Source organism: Falco cherrug, chromosome 6 (genome assembly GCF_023634085.1).
Source record: "Falco cherrug isolate bFalChe1 chromosome 6, bFalChe1.pri, whole genome shotgun sequence".
NCBI classification, from domain to species: domain Eukaryota; kingdom Metazoa; phylum Chordata; class Aves; order Falconiformes; family Falconidae; genus Falco; species Falco cherrug.
Window position 1 is genome coordinate 9767627 of NC_073702.1, and position 12562 is coordinate 9780188.

Genomic DNA, 12562 nt, shown 5'->3' on the forward strand with positions numbered 1-12562 from the left:
ATAATTTCCTGTGATAGCATCTGCAGTATTTGAATATGCCAGATTCTGAACACAAACCTTTAGATTTCTCCAGTACTTTAGTTGCCAGCAATAACAATAATTAAAATAATAACAACCCTCCCTTAGTTTTGTTGATACCATTTAGTTTTTTCCAGAGAGGACAAAGTAGGCATTTTACTGGTTTGAAATAAAATGTGTTCTGCAAGGTCTGAGTTATTCAGCTATTGGCTGGTGCAAGCATTCATTTTGAAGAACGGTAAGCTACTCCAATGTTCTCAGTTCAAATTGATCCAACAGAATGAGACCCCCTTTGAAGTCTGAATTCCTCTACATTTTTTCTTTCAAAACTGCAGCTCTGAACCCCCTGTAGACGTAGCAGGTAATCAGGGCTGATTGATTTCTGAGTGTGTGTATGGAGAACAGGGAGAGAAACAACGCAGTGACAGGAGAGGATGCAAAGTTCAAGAACGTCATAGGCATGTGCCAAGGAGACCTTTCATAAAAGCAATAGAGTGACTGCGGAAAAGCCAGTGAGAAAAAAGAGTGAAGGATACAGCTGAAAGGTGAAACAAGGAAATTGTAGCTTAGAGGAAACTGCCCGTGCGACGTCTGGGGGAAGGAGAAGTTTTCAGCAAAACAGAACATGGTTAAATGGAGGAGACAAAGGAGAAGAGGGTGGAGATTTGCAGAAGGTCCCAATGCCATGGAAAGTAATCTGCTCAGTTTTCTGTTCTGAGAGATAAGGATCCCAAGGCAGCAGATACTGACAAAACACTAGATGTCTGAGATGTGTGCCAGTTCCTTTTTCTTAATAAAAAAAAAAAAAAAAGAAACAAATTAATAGTTTGATTGAGAAAATCACTGACTTATAATGCCAAGAATTTTCCTTAGAAGAGGAATTCTGATTTTCAAGATTATCTCAAAGATTTATAATATTTTTTGACTGTTTCAAATGAATAGAAATATCCAGATCCTCAAAGTTGCCACTGCCTTATTGGTAGCTGGCTTTATCTCTGAACTTTCTGGTATAAGAAAAACAAAACAAAACATAAGACATTAAGAAATGCCTTTATTTTCATTCAGTGTTTTACAAGCGACCATGTTATTATCAGCTGGATAAATCTCAAGTGCTGTGGAATAAGACTTCCTACTTTTGACTGGTCTGACAGATACAGTTTAGACTACATAACATCCACGATTACCACTGCCACAGAAAAGTATGACATTAAATAAAAATAAGGCTGGATTTTGCAAGTAGCATTGCACAAGCAATGGAGAACAGAATGACAATTGGCAAACAAAACAAAATCTTGAGAATCTGCAGGGTAAAATATCAGGTTTCTATGCCCTACACTACTGAGGTTCTGCAATATTGTTTTCCTTTCTGGTTTAGATCTAGGAAACCCTAATTATGATTCATTAAATGACTCTTCTGGTGTCAACTTAGGTGACAACAAATAAAAAGTATATCCTTTTCCTTAATGAGGAGTAAATTTGAATTTGTAGAGCTGCAGCCAAAGCCTACTGTCCATGTTTAACATTGGTTGGCAGAAAATATATCTTTTCAATTTTCCTTGCTTCCTAATCAACTGCTTCAGCATCCTTTCCCCACAGTGCTTTCAAGACGGATATGTCTCACCATTTCATTAACACAGACTTGAATAGCAGTGCTTCCTTTTGTAACAAATTAGCATTACTGTAGTGTGCAATATGAGTTTGAATCTCATTTACATTAGCATCCTTCATACCATTCTGACAAAAGAGACATTTTTATAGGGAAAATCTAATGTATGCTGCAAATATTTAGTTGCAGAGGCAAGTAGGCTAAGGCAGCCTCCCTGCTTTTTGCTGCGGCAGAGACATGTAGCACCAAATCCTCTATCCTTGCACAGCCTGCAAGGCTTTTAACAGCACTCATCAGCACGGGCCAGGCTTTCCGCATGTATCGATGGCTGAATGTTGACCCCCAAATTCCTCTTACCAGAGAAAGATTGTGAGTCTTTTATTCTCACTAATGAGGGACAAGACGGGGTGAACAGGTTTGGGATTTCGCTGAGACTCCCACACCACAAAAACACATTTTGCACCACACAATCACATCACCCATCAGAGGTGGTTATCAAAGAGAAGCTGAACTCAAGTGCGTTACTACAGGCTGATTTCCAAGCTTGCTGAAGACTTGAATTTCTGACTCGCCTGCAACAAATGAAGTAATTCCCTATTCTTTACTTCATCACCCTGATTATTACAAACCCACTTCTACTGAAGTGGTCAGGTGTCCTTTAAACCCAATATTAATCGCAAACTGCAAACCTCTTCATTTGACATTCCTCATGGCTGTTTGAAGAATGAATAAATATCCTTCTGCTTTTCAGAAAAACGCCTCAGCAATTGAACTTCTTATTAAATCCTTAGATTAGTAAGAGCTGTCCTGTCATACAAATACTCTATTAGCATGTAAAAAAAAGAAGCCACTGAGTGTTCCTTCTAAATGAAAATCATTATTATGAAGATCATAAGATCCACAGGATTTGCCTAGCACAAAAGTAATCTTTAGCAAGTTGCACTGGGTAACTAATAGGAACAACAGTCAGAGTGACAGCATTCTAACACTTCGCTTTCATATGCGCTAAGGACAAACTTTGCCTTGGTCAATGATCTAAACAGATCATCAGTTTTGCATCAGTTTTGCTTTCTAGCACATTATATCCCCCCTTTATCTTCAGTCAGACCAGTGAAATGCTGCTGTTTCCTGTTCTATGCCTTTTCTGTCTTCCACATTCCCGGCGATCCCTCGTAGCTCTTACTTCATTAGTTTGGTCCCTATTTTCTCTAATTCCTGTAATTTTACAGCAATTCATTCTGAAAGCCAAACAGCACGCTGTCAGAATCAGGTCACCCTTATTTTGTTAACACATGGTGTTGGCCAGTGGCATGACAAGGCAGGATCCAAATCATGGTATTTTAACCCAAATGGTGATTCTCCCCACTCCCATCCACACACAATACTTAAAGTGGCAAGTCTGTATCAAGACTGACAAAATCTTCATGGCCTTAATAGCTAAAGCTACCTTTTGAAAATTCAGTCATTACTATTTACTAACCCCTTGTGGCTATGCCCAGATGTCCTGCTGCATTAATGGAGAAGGATCCTCTGGAAGTCATCCAGCCTGACCTCCTCTGGGGAGCAGACCTGTGCCAGCACTGGGTGAGGTCAGCCTGTGACTTTGCCTCTCCAATGCAGCAGGTGTAGACACAGCTTCTCTTTAAAGCTTGCTTCCTCTGGTTAGTTTGTAAAATGGTACGGTACATCTGCAGTTTACTAGTGAACAGCTATGTTGCATATTTATATTTTAAAATAAAATGTGCAGCTCTGATTTTATAGTAGTTCTGTTTCGTGTTCCTCCTAAAAGTAAGACAGCTTAAGAACTTCGCTGTTCTCAAGGTGAACTAAAAAGTTTTCCAAATGTATTGTAAGAATTTTCCTGACTGCAGTTTCCCACTACTTCTTATACTAACCACCATGGTCATAAGCAATAGACTCTTCCCTTGTTTTCTGTGATAGCCTTTCTCGTATATTTATATAAATCACACATAAACATATATCCATATACATGTATGTATTATATAATATATAAAAATCTATTATATATATATGTCAACATATATACGATATACAATGATATATGTTTATATTATATATATCTGATATCTTTCAGTCTTCATACACTAACTTCAGGTAACATAAGGGAAACAACTTGAGAGTGGTGTAGGAAGAACTAATGGGACTGAGAACTCAAACATCACAAAAAGTAGGAATGGGGGTACAAAGAGCTGAAGACGGCAAGTCTGTTCTACCTGTGGAAAGAGGTTAAGAAAGCAGCTTGATGGCAGGCTACAGAGAGCGATGCTGGCAGAAGCCATTGGATACCAGGTACTCTTTCCCTGAACAGACAAAACATGGAAGTACCAACTGTTGAACACTGAAAGTATCCACGTTAATGTTAGAAAGAAGACGGAAATTGTTATCAGAGGAAGCGGTTTTACAGTGGAGTAGACTAAAAAGGCATGTGGGAGAATGAGTTGGGATGGGTCAGCATTCAAATGGGTGACCTGCTGAAGACCTCCCTCTTGTGTCCCTGAGGATTTGTCTGCTTTTCTTCCAGTTACCTCAGCTGGGCTGATAAAATATATCGCATGCTTCCCTGCTCTATGGCCTGATTCTCACTCCAGTCACAAACACTTAAGTCAAACTAGGGTTGGTGAAATTGTGTGGCCTGTGATTATGGTAGAAACCCCTAATATTCCTCGGGTCTTTAAAAATCTGTTACTTGACTATGGGTTGCCAGAAGCCTCAGATGGGTAGATGTATTTCCCCAACTTTCATGTTGTTTCTGTAAATAGACAGCTCTTATTTCTTAGAACAGGCTGTAGATACGCTCAGTCTGCCATTCTGTTCTACCATCCTGTTATGTTAGCATTATATTGCTTTTCCCAGAACTCTTTGCCATTATAATTGCTCACTTCTCAACAAATTACATTTAATACTTACTTTATTAACATTGTCTGCAGTCATCTCTGAATATTTTATGATCAAGAGGATTCCCTCCTTGAAGAATTATGTTTACTTAGCTTTTGATTTCTGCTGTATAATTATGACAACATTTAACTATGGTGACCTTTGATTACCAGAGTGAAGGAACTTGCATCCCTAGCAGCCCCTCTACTCTGTCATTTTTGATCATGGATAAGTAGGGAAGCATGCTACCATAGGAGTACCTAACCACATTATTTATCCTGTGTATGAATTATGGTTATGGATAAATGGTAGATGTATTGGTTGTGGGCTTCTTTATCCAAACCTCTTAAAGCATAATTTCCACCAGCCTAGTTATGTATGACCTCCAGTATTAGTGTTTGGTTTTTGTTTTTTCACATTTGTTATATTTGTTCTTAACAATCTCTTCCCATGTTCAATTTGATCCCCGCCTAAAAAAATTGTCTGTCAGGATATTGCCACTATCTCAAACTTTTTTCTGCTTGCAATAGGGAATGCTCAAATTCTTTAACAAGTTTCAATTATTCAAAAAATGCTATCTAGTATGTAAGTAGTGTAGGTGGAATTTAACTGCAAATGTACATAGCTATATTACTTAAATGTTAGTGGGGTTTGATCCTTATTTTGTCAAAATTGGGTTTCGGTCCCTGAGATCATCTGTTGTTCTTTTTCTATACTTCCACATTCCTAGCTTTCAGAGTAACCCACACAAACCTTTCCTGCTGAGATACATCCATTTGCAAATAACCTCCATCTGAATATTATATAATTTAGTGAAGCTACTGCTTGTATAATCTACTGTTGTCAAGACGCAAAGACTTAAATTATCTAAAACAGTTGAATAAATATCTTCTAAATTCCCTACTGCTTTCCTTCATCTGTCTGTGCCCACCAAGTGTTCTTTAAATTACAGAGAGTAAAATTGTGCCCTTTAGCTTCAAATATATCAAAACGTTGAAACTTCACCAAAGAGCCCTAGAAACATTTTATCTAGTCCTCTCTTTTCAAGGTCACATTAAACATGCTTATGGTTAGACATCCAAGTAATTTGTTCTTCATTTCTCTGGTCTTTGGTAAACCTGATAAGCATTTTGATGGAAACTGCTGATACATCATGGAAAGTCAGAGGGGTTGGAAATGGTTAATGATTGGACTCAATGATCTTAAGCGTTTTCCAGCCTAAATGATTCTATGAATTGAATTATAAAAATTCAGTTATGAAGGGGTAATCTATGAAAAGCTGTAGTCTGGCCCTTTTAAATGAAAGCACCATCGGGTCCAGAAAAAGGAGTGAAGTACTGAGAAGACCGCAGATGATTTTAAAGTGTGCCTAAAATCTCCAAAATAAGCTTACAGGTCTCCCTCCATGAAAGAAAAAGGAGGGTATCTAAACATGCTCTAATAATTTTCATGTATCAAATCCAAGAATGGGAGTGCACATAACCATCAGGTCTCGGCAATACCTCTCCTCATATTGCTTCAGCCAGATAATATTAGGCTGTCAACATCTGACTGACCCACGTTTCACTGCTCCTCAGAGGATGATGTCTCACAGAACTTTGTGTACTTAATGGCAATCAAAATGGCAAAGACTGAATAATGTTACCAAAATGCTGGTTTTGAAAAGGGAACTACAAAAATCATACAGGTCTCTTGGAGAACATGAAACTAAGAACTTTTTTTGCAGGAATTTACTAAGTGTCCGTGATGTAGGAAAGGAGACCACTGCTGAGATCTGACCAGATTCATATTGCATCAAGCAGAAAAGCAACCTACGTTACTGCATTTGTCACCACTGGTTCAAAGGCCACTGACAGGCCAGCACAGTGGAAGACACGAGTGCATTAACACCTAACGTATATTTAGTGCTAAGCCAGTAAGAAAGTCTGCCTGGCTCAAGCAAGAAACATACCCCTAGTGAAAGATTTCCTAGAATAAATGCCAGTGTTTGCACTACAGCCAAAGGAGAGAGGAAGAGGCCTGGAAAGCCTCTGAGAATTGAGATCCTGTCTGCCATGACCAGGTGCCTAAAGTTTCATTTTAATTGTATACACTTTAGGCAGAGGTTAGGCAGGATCACTTAAAATGAAACGCCTAGTTCTTATGAACAAACTTTAAGTGAGAAATTGTCATCTGGGGAGACTTAGGAGAAATTGATCTCTTAGGAAAAGTAAGGAGCAGATGCAGAAGGGAAGGGGTAATCATCCTCTGCTTCCCAACCCCCCAGTCTTTGGAAACAGCTTTCCTAGCAGGTTTGGGGTGGGTTTTTTTCCCCCTTTTATCTCTACAGCTCAGAACTCAGAGCTGCAATAGAAGTGAACAATCAGGTGTGCGTTACATCTTAATAGCCTGCTCTTTTACTTTCTTTTATTTCTAGCTAGTTGTATAAGGGAAATAAGGGTCAGTTCTTACCTTTTTTTAAAAAGCAAAATATCCCAGTTTTCCTCAAACCGAAAATGAGGAACTTTTACATTTTTTTTAGGTCCTGGCTGATCTTATTTTGAGCTCTCTTCTGCACAGATCATGTCAGTCTGTGGGGATCAGTCACATGTTGCTGTATTGGGTTTGCATGGCAAGGCTTTGGTAGCAGGGAAGCTACAGAGGTGGCTTCTGTGAAAAGCTGCTAGAAGCTTCCCCCATGTCTAATGCAACCAATGCCGGTCAGCTCCAAGATGGACCTGCTGCTGGCCAAGGCTGAGCCTATCAGCAATGGTGGTAGCATCTCTGGGATAACATATTTAAGAAGGGGGAAAAAAAAACCCTATGCAATAGAAACTGCAGCCTGAGCAAGGAGTGAGAACACGTGAGAGCAGCAGCTCTGCAGACCCCCAGGCCAGTGCAGAAGGAGGGGGAGCAGCTGCTCCAGGCACCAGAGCAGAGATTCCCCTGCAGACTGTGGTGAAGCCCATGGTGAGGCAGGCTGTGCCCTGCAGCCCATGGAGGTTAACGGTGGAGCAGGTATCCACCTGCAGCCCGTGGGGACCCCATGCCAGAGCAGGTGGATGTGCCCAAAGGGGGCTGTGACCCGAGGGAAGCCCACGCTGGAGCAGGGTCCTGGCAGGACCTGTGGCCCCTGCAGAGAGGAGCCCAGGCTGGAGCAGATTTGCTGGCAGGCCTTGTGACCCCGTGGGGGACCCAGGCTGGAGCAGTTCGTGAAGAGCTGCAGCCCATGGGAAGGACCCATGTTGGAGCGGTTCATGGAGGACTGTGTCCCATGGGAGGGACCCCAGGCTGGAGCCGGGCAGAGTGTGAGGACCCTGCCCCTGAGGGGGAAGGGGCGGCAGTGGCAGCGTGTGATGGACTGACCCCAGTTCCCATTGCCCATCCCCCTGTGCTGCTGGGGGGAGGAGGTAGAGAAATTGGGAGTGAAGCTGAACCTGGGAAGAAGGGAGGGGTAGGGGTAAGATATTTTAAGATTTGGGTTTATTTCTCATTATCCCACTCTGGCTTCTAATTGGCAATAAATTAATTTCCCCAAGTTGAGCCCGTTTTGCCTGTGATGGTAACTGATGAATGATCTCTTCCCATGCTTATCTTGACCCATGAGCCTTTCATTATATTTTCTCCCCTGCCTGGTTGAGGAGGGGAGTGACAGAGCAGCTTTGGTGGGCACCTGGCATCCAAGCAGGGTCAACCCACCACAGTTTCCAAGGGCATGCCTTGTATCATTCCTGGATTAGACAGTGATTTCTGAACTGTAGATGAAAAACAACACAAGAGAAGATGTTGTTAATAGTTACTATTGATATAAAACCAGTTTATTGCAAGCCAGTCAAAGCCCAGGATCAGGACCCTCAACTCTATTTTCAAGGCTCTGCAAGCACTGAGAGCAAATACGTAGTCTCTGTTCTAAAGAGCTGCAGTCTAAGATTAGCACTAGCAGAGGCACACAGGTGGGAGAACATTGGCAAACAAAATACTACCAGGAAGAATAATAGGTAGCAGTCATAGCTTAATCAACAGCCTGACTCTTGTCAAGTGTGTTGTGTTGGCATCACAGCAAAGGAGGATTCTTAGGTAAGATAATGAGGGTATCGATGCCTGTTACAGAAAGCTCCTCACAAGCCTGGGAAGGCATGAAGATGTCTGACTGAAATCAAATAAGACTCTGGGAGGGGCCAGCATGAGAGGCTAGTGGGAGGCAGTAATTGGCCTGAGCATGTGATGAGAAGTGGATAAACTACCAGAGGTTTTGAAAGTCATGTAAAGAAAATTTGTTTGTTACTGAGTTATTAGTAGAGGAATGAGATAAGGGAAGGGATGCACAAGGAAGGGATAAAGAGAGAAGGGGGTCGTGACCACAACAGCAGGCTATGGAAATGTGTGGTATCATTTGGGTGGGTATGGTGCAGCTTCCAAGGCTAGAAAAAAGTAACTGAAACGTGATAGAAACCAGGCCAGTAGTTTTAGCTACTAAACCTCCCTAGCTCGCTCTTAAGCAGAGGCAGGTTCGTCAATGAGATAACCTCACCTGAGGTTTTTTCAGCTTCTCACATGGGGCTTAGGGTTTTGGAGTGCAGAAATCCACCATTATTTAGTTCTGGTTTTAAACATGAGAGAGGCTTTAAGTCTTGGAGGGATATGCAAGGATGTTCTGGATGTTCTCACTCCTCCTTTGCAGTGACAGGAGTGTAGCAGGGTGGGGGAACAGAAGATCAGGCTCCTGTGCAGAGGTGTGCCCAGCCGCAGGAGCCAGACATGGAGAAGGCAGCTTGGAAGCAAGGAGAAGAAGGTTCATGACTAGGATGAAAAGTCATGAACTAACAGGATGCAGGGACAGATCTGGACCAAGTCCAAAGAATGTTTGAGAGTGATGAGAAAACCAAGGAGAACCCAGAGACCTCTACAGGTTGCTTTTTTTTTTTTTCCTTTTAATAATAGATGGATATTACTCTTGTACTTGGTAAGAAGTTGACTGCTTGGGTACGGAAGCCTTGGCTTGCTCTTAAAGAGGTGAACTGTACACTCCATGTGCCTTTGCAGACCTCCTGGAGCGTAGAGACAGGACTATGAGGAGAATAAGCACTGGGGAAGAGGTATAACAAAATTTTCCCGAGAAAGGAAAGGGAAACCCATGAAACTCACAACTGAAATATAAAAGCTACAAAATAACATTAACCGATTCTGCTTCCACAAACAGACATGATCTTGCAAATGAGGACAAAACCATGTCTCAATTTTTAAAATCCATTAACGATTTAAAGGCTACACCCAGAAGCAAAGTATTTTTTAGATCACCTCAGAACCTCTATCTGGGCATGTTCTACCCGAGACCTGAATCCTTAAGACTGACTTCTTCCTTCTAATGAAAAATAAAATGTACCTTTCTAAATAGAGATCACATCTATGTTTTACCAATTAAGTATTCCCTTCCCCAGTAAACACACATATGAAGAAACGCAGTTTTACAGGCTTCTATGAGACCTCTCAGTTAAACAATCTTTGGATAATGAAAATTGGAAAATAATAACAGGCCACATCCTTCAACAGTGTTGGCTACAGCATCCTTAAATCGTTGGGTCAATGCTGTAGTTTTACTTGGTTACTTTTCTCAGAGTCAGATGAGATACACTTCTGCTTCCAGCCAGTAAGACATGCCACTGGCTCGTATTTGTCAAAAGCTTAAAGTAACAGAATTTTATTTACCTACCTCTTCTGAGACTTTTGCTTCTCAGAGTCTCTGTCATCTTCCTCAAAGAAAGAGCTACACAGGTAGCAGTGGAGATACCGATGCTTTTGCTAGCTTGATTATTCTTTAGTAGAGTGGATTTCACACTTTGCAGCATCTCAACCAAGTTTCCTAACAGCCTCACTCCAAGACCAGATTATGTTTGATTTGTTTACAGCAACTCTCACTTGTCACCAGAATGAGATCTTCAGCTGTGCACCACCTTGCAAAGTGCTGCTGAGAGTAACGGCATGTATCCTGAATCCCTGAAAGGGCCTCCTGACCTCGCAAAGCTTTTGGATGATGCCATAGCCACTTGCTACTGCTTTAGTCTTGCTGCCCTACTCTGTTGATGAAAGCAGGCCTACAACACCTTTGCGGCCTTCAAAATGTCTTCCTTTACTGATTTTCAGCGCATTGTAAACATCCCTCTCTAAGCCTCCTGCTAAGCAGAATAGACAACTACATTTTGCAATTAAGTCTCATACTGCAGAAGAAACTGTCAACTAGTAAACACTGACATTCTAAAAAGGACTCAAATTAATGGATAATGTGTTTTATTAAATTAGCAGCCCAAATCTGCATGCCAGCAAAAGCTCCTAGCTTCTGATTACCTCCAGGAACAAAGACAACTAGAGCATGCTTATAAATAGTGGCAGTGGGCTTAGCATATGTTACCTCCTTTCCTAGATAAATATTAATTAGCCCTGCAGAAGAACCAGATCTTTAGTAGAGAGAATTTTTTGTAGCTCCCCTTAAATCAATGTTGACATGCTGATTTCACAAGGAAAAGATTTCATTCTTAATTTTCAGCAATTTTACTTCTTTACTGTGATTCACTGCATTGCACAAGTTTCCATCAAGCTTCCTGCATTAGTAGCTTGTTGCTTTAAAATGTGTGGAGACTTTTCTTTTTAAAAACAGAACTCAAATGTTTCATTTCTGAAAACTTGGTATTTGGGACCTGTTTGAAATCAACTCCGGATCCTGAAAGGAAACCCTTACAGATTTCATCCTCTAAAGCAGAAAGAAAGATTTGAACATACTAATGTGGGCCAAAGCTTTAAACCTGATGCAGGTCCATATCTGAAAGTGGATGATTTATCTTCTGCCAGGTCTGAGCACAGAACATGAGACTTTTCATTTGGATCCCTACAGAGTGTAAACGCAGGGTCCTTTGCCTTCATGCTGAACAGGTGCTCTTCTCTTTTTTTGTGTGTGATAGGCAGGAGTTAAGGGTTATGCCATTGAGTTTCAGTCCTGGTAGACAGCTGTACATTTATATCATACTGTCACAGCTGTTTCCTATGGTTCATTCCCCAGTGGATCTGCATGTATTTCATTGCAGACAGGTCCTGGTGGGTTAAAATCCCTTCAGGTGGGCAACTGGAGACAACCTCTGAACTGTAGGGATGATTATTCAGCCAGACCCTCTGGCAGCAAAACAGGCATTTGCACTGATTTTAGGGTGAATTAGAGGCTCCAGCAGCCTCAGATGGAAACCACAACAATGAGGAGGCAACAGCCCTTTTTATACAAGCGGTTATTTCTTCTGCTTCATAATGAAGCAGGAAAATAACGGGCAGAGTGGAAGGAGAGGAGATGGGGCAGGATTGAAGTCGTTTCCTGTGGAGCATCTCCAGGAACATCATCAAAGAGCAAACCCCTTGTAGATGAACGACAACAAGTCACCAACCCCAACTGCTGCCTCCATGAACTGCAGTGTGTCAGGGTGGGTGCAGTGTCTGGGTGATGAAATTGAGAGAGGCAGTGTAAAGGGAGGACTGCAGTTTCTTTTTGCTTGACCTCAGTTGCCTACTTAGAGTAACTGAATACTCTTCAGAAGGTATCTGAGTCACTTTTCAGCAACTGTGCCTGATCAGCATGAAGAATAAGGAGATAACTTGATCTAGTTTTATTCTCTTGGGTCGAGAAGCTCGGTGTGTTTGTGTGCCTATTGAGCCCATGTGCTCGTTTCTTTTTCTGGGTCCTTGGAGTCAAAATCAAAACCAGGCCCAGCTGTTCCTTATAATTAAATTTCATTAATTCAAGCTGGGTGGTTTTATTTTGACTAGTGACTTGAAAGTGTTGGCATTTAAATGGCCTCAGCTATATTTCAAAGTTAACATTGAGAAACTTCACACATACATTAGTGTTATTTGTCTGTTGGCAAACTCAACAAAATACCACTGTGTTGATTTACATAGCGAAGGTTATCTCTGCTAACAGAAGGACTCAGAAGTCCATTATTTAAAATATGAGGATGAATCTCATGGTGTTACACACAACTTGCCACCTGAGTCAAGGGCAGAGGTGAAGTTTATATTGTGCACTGA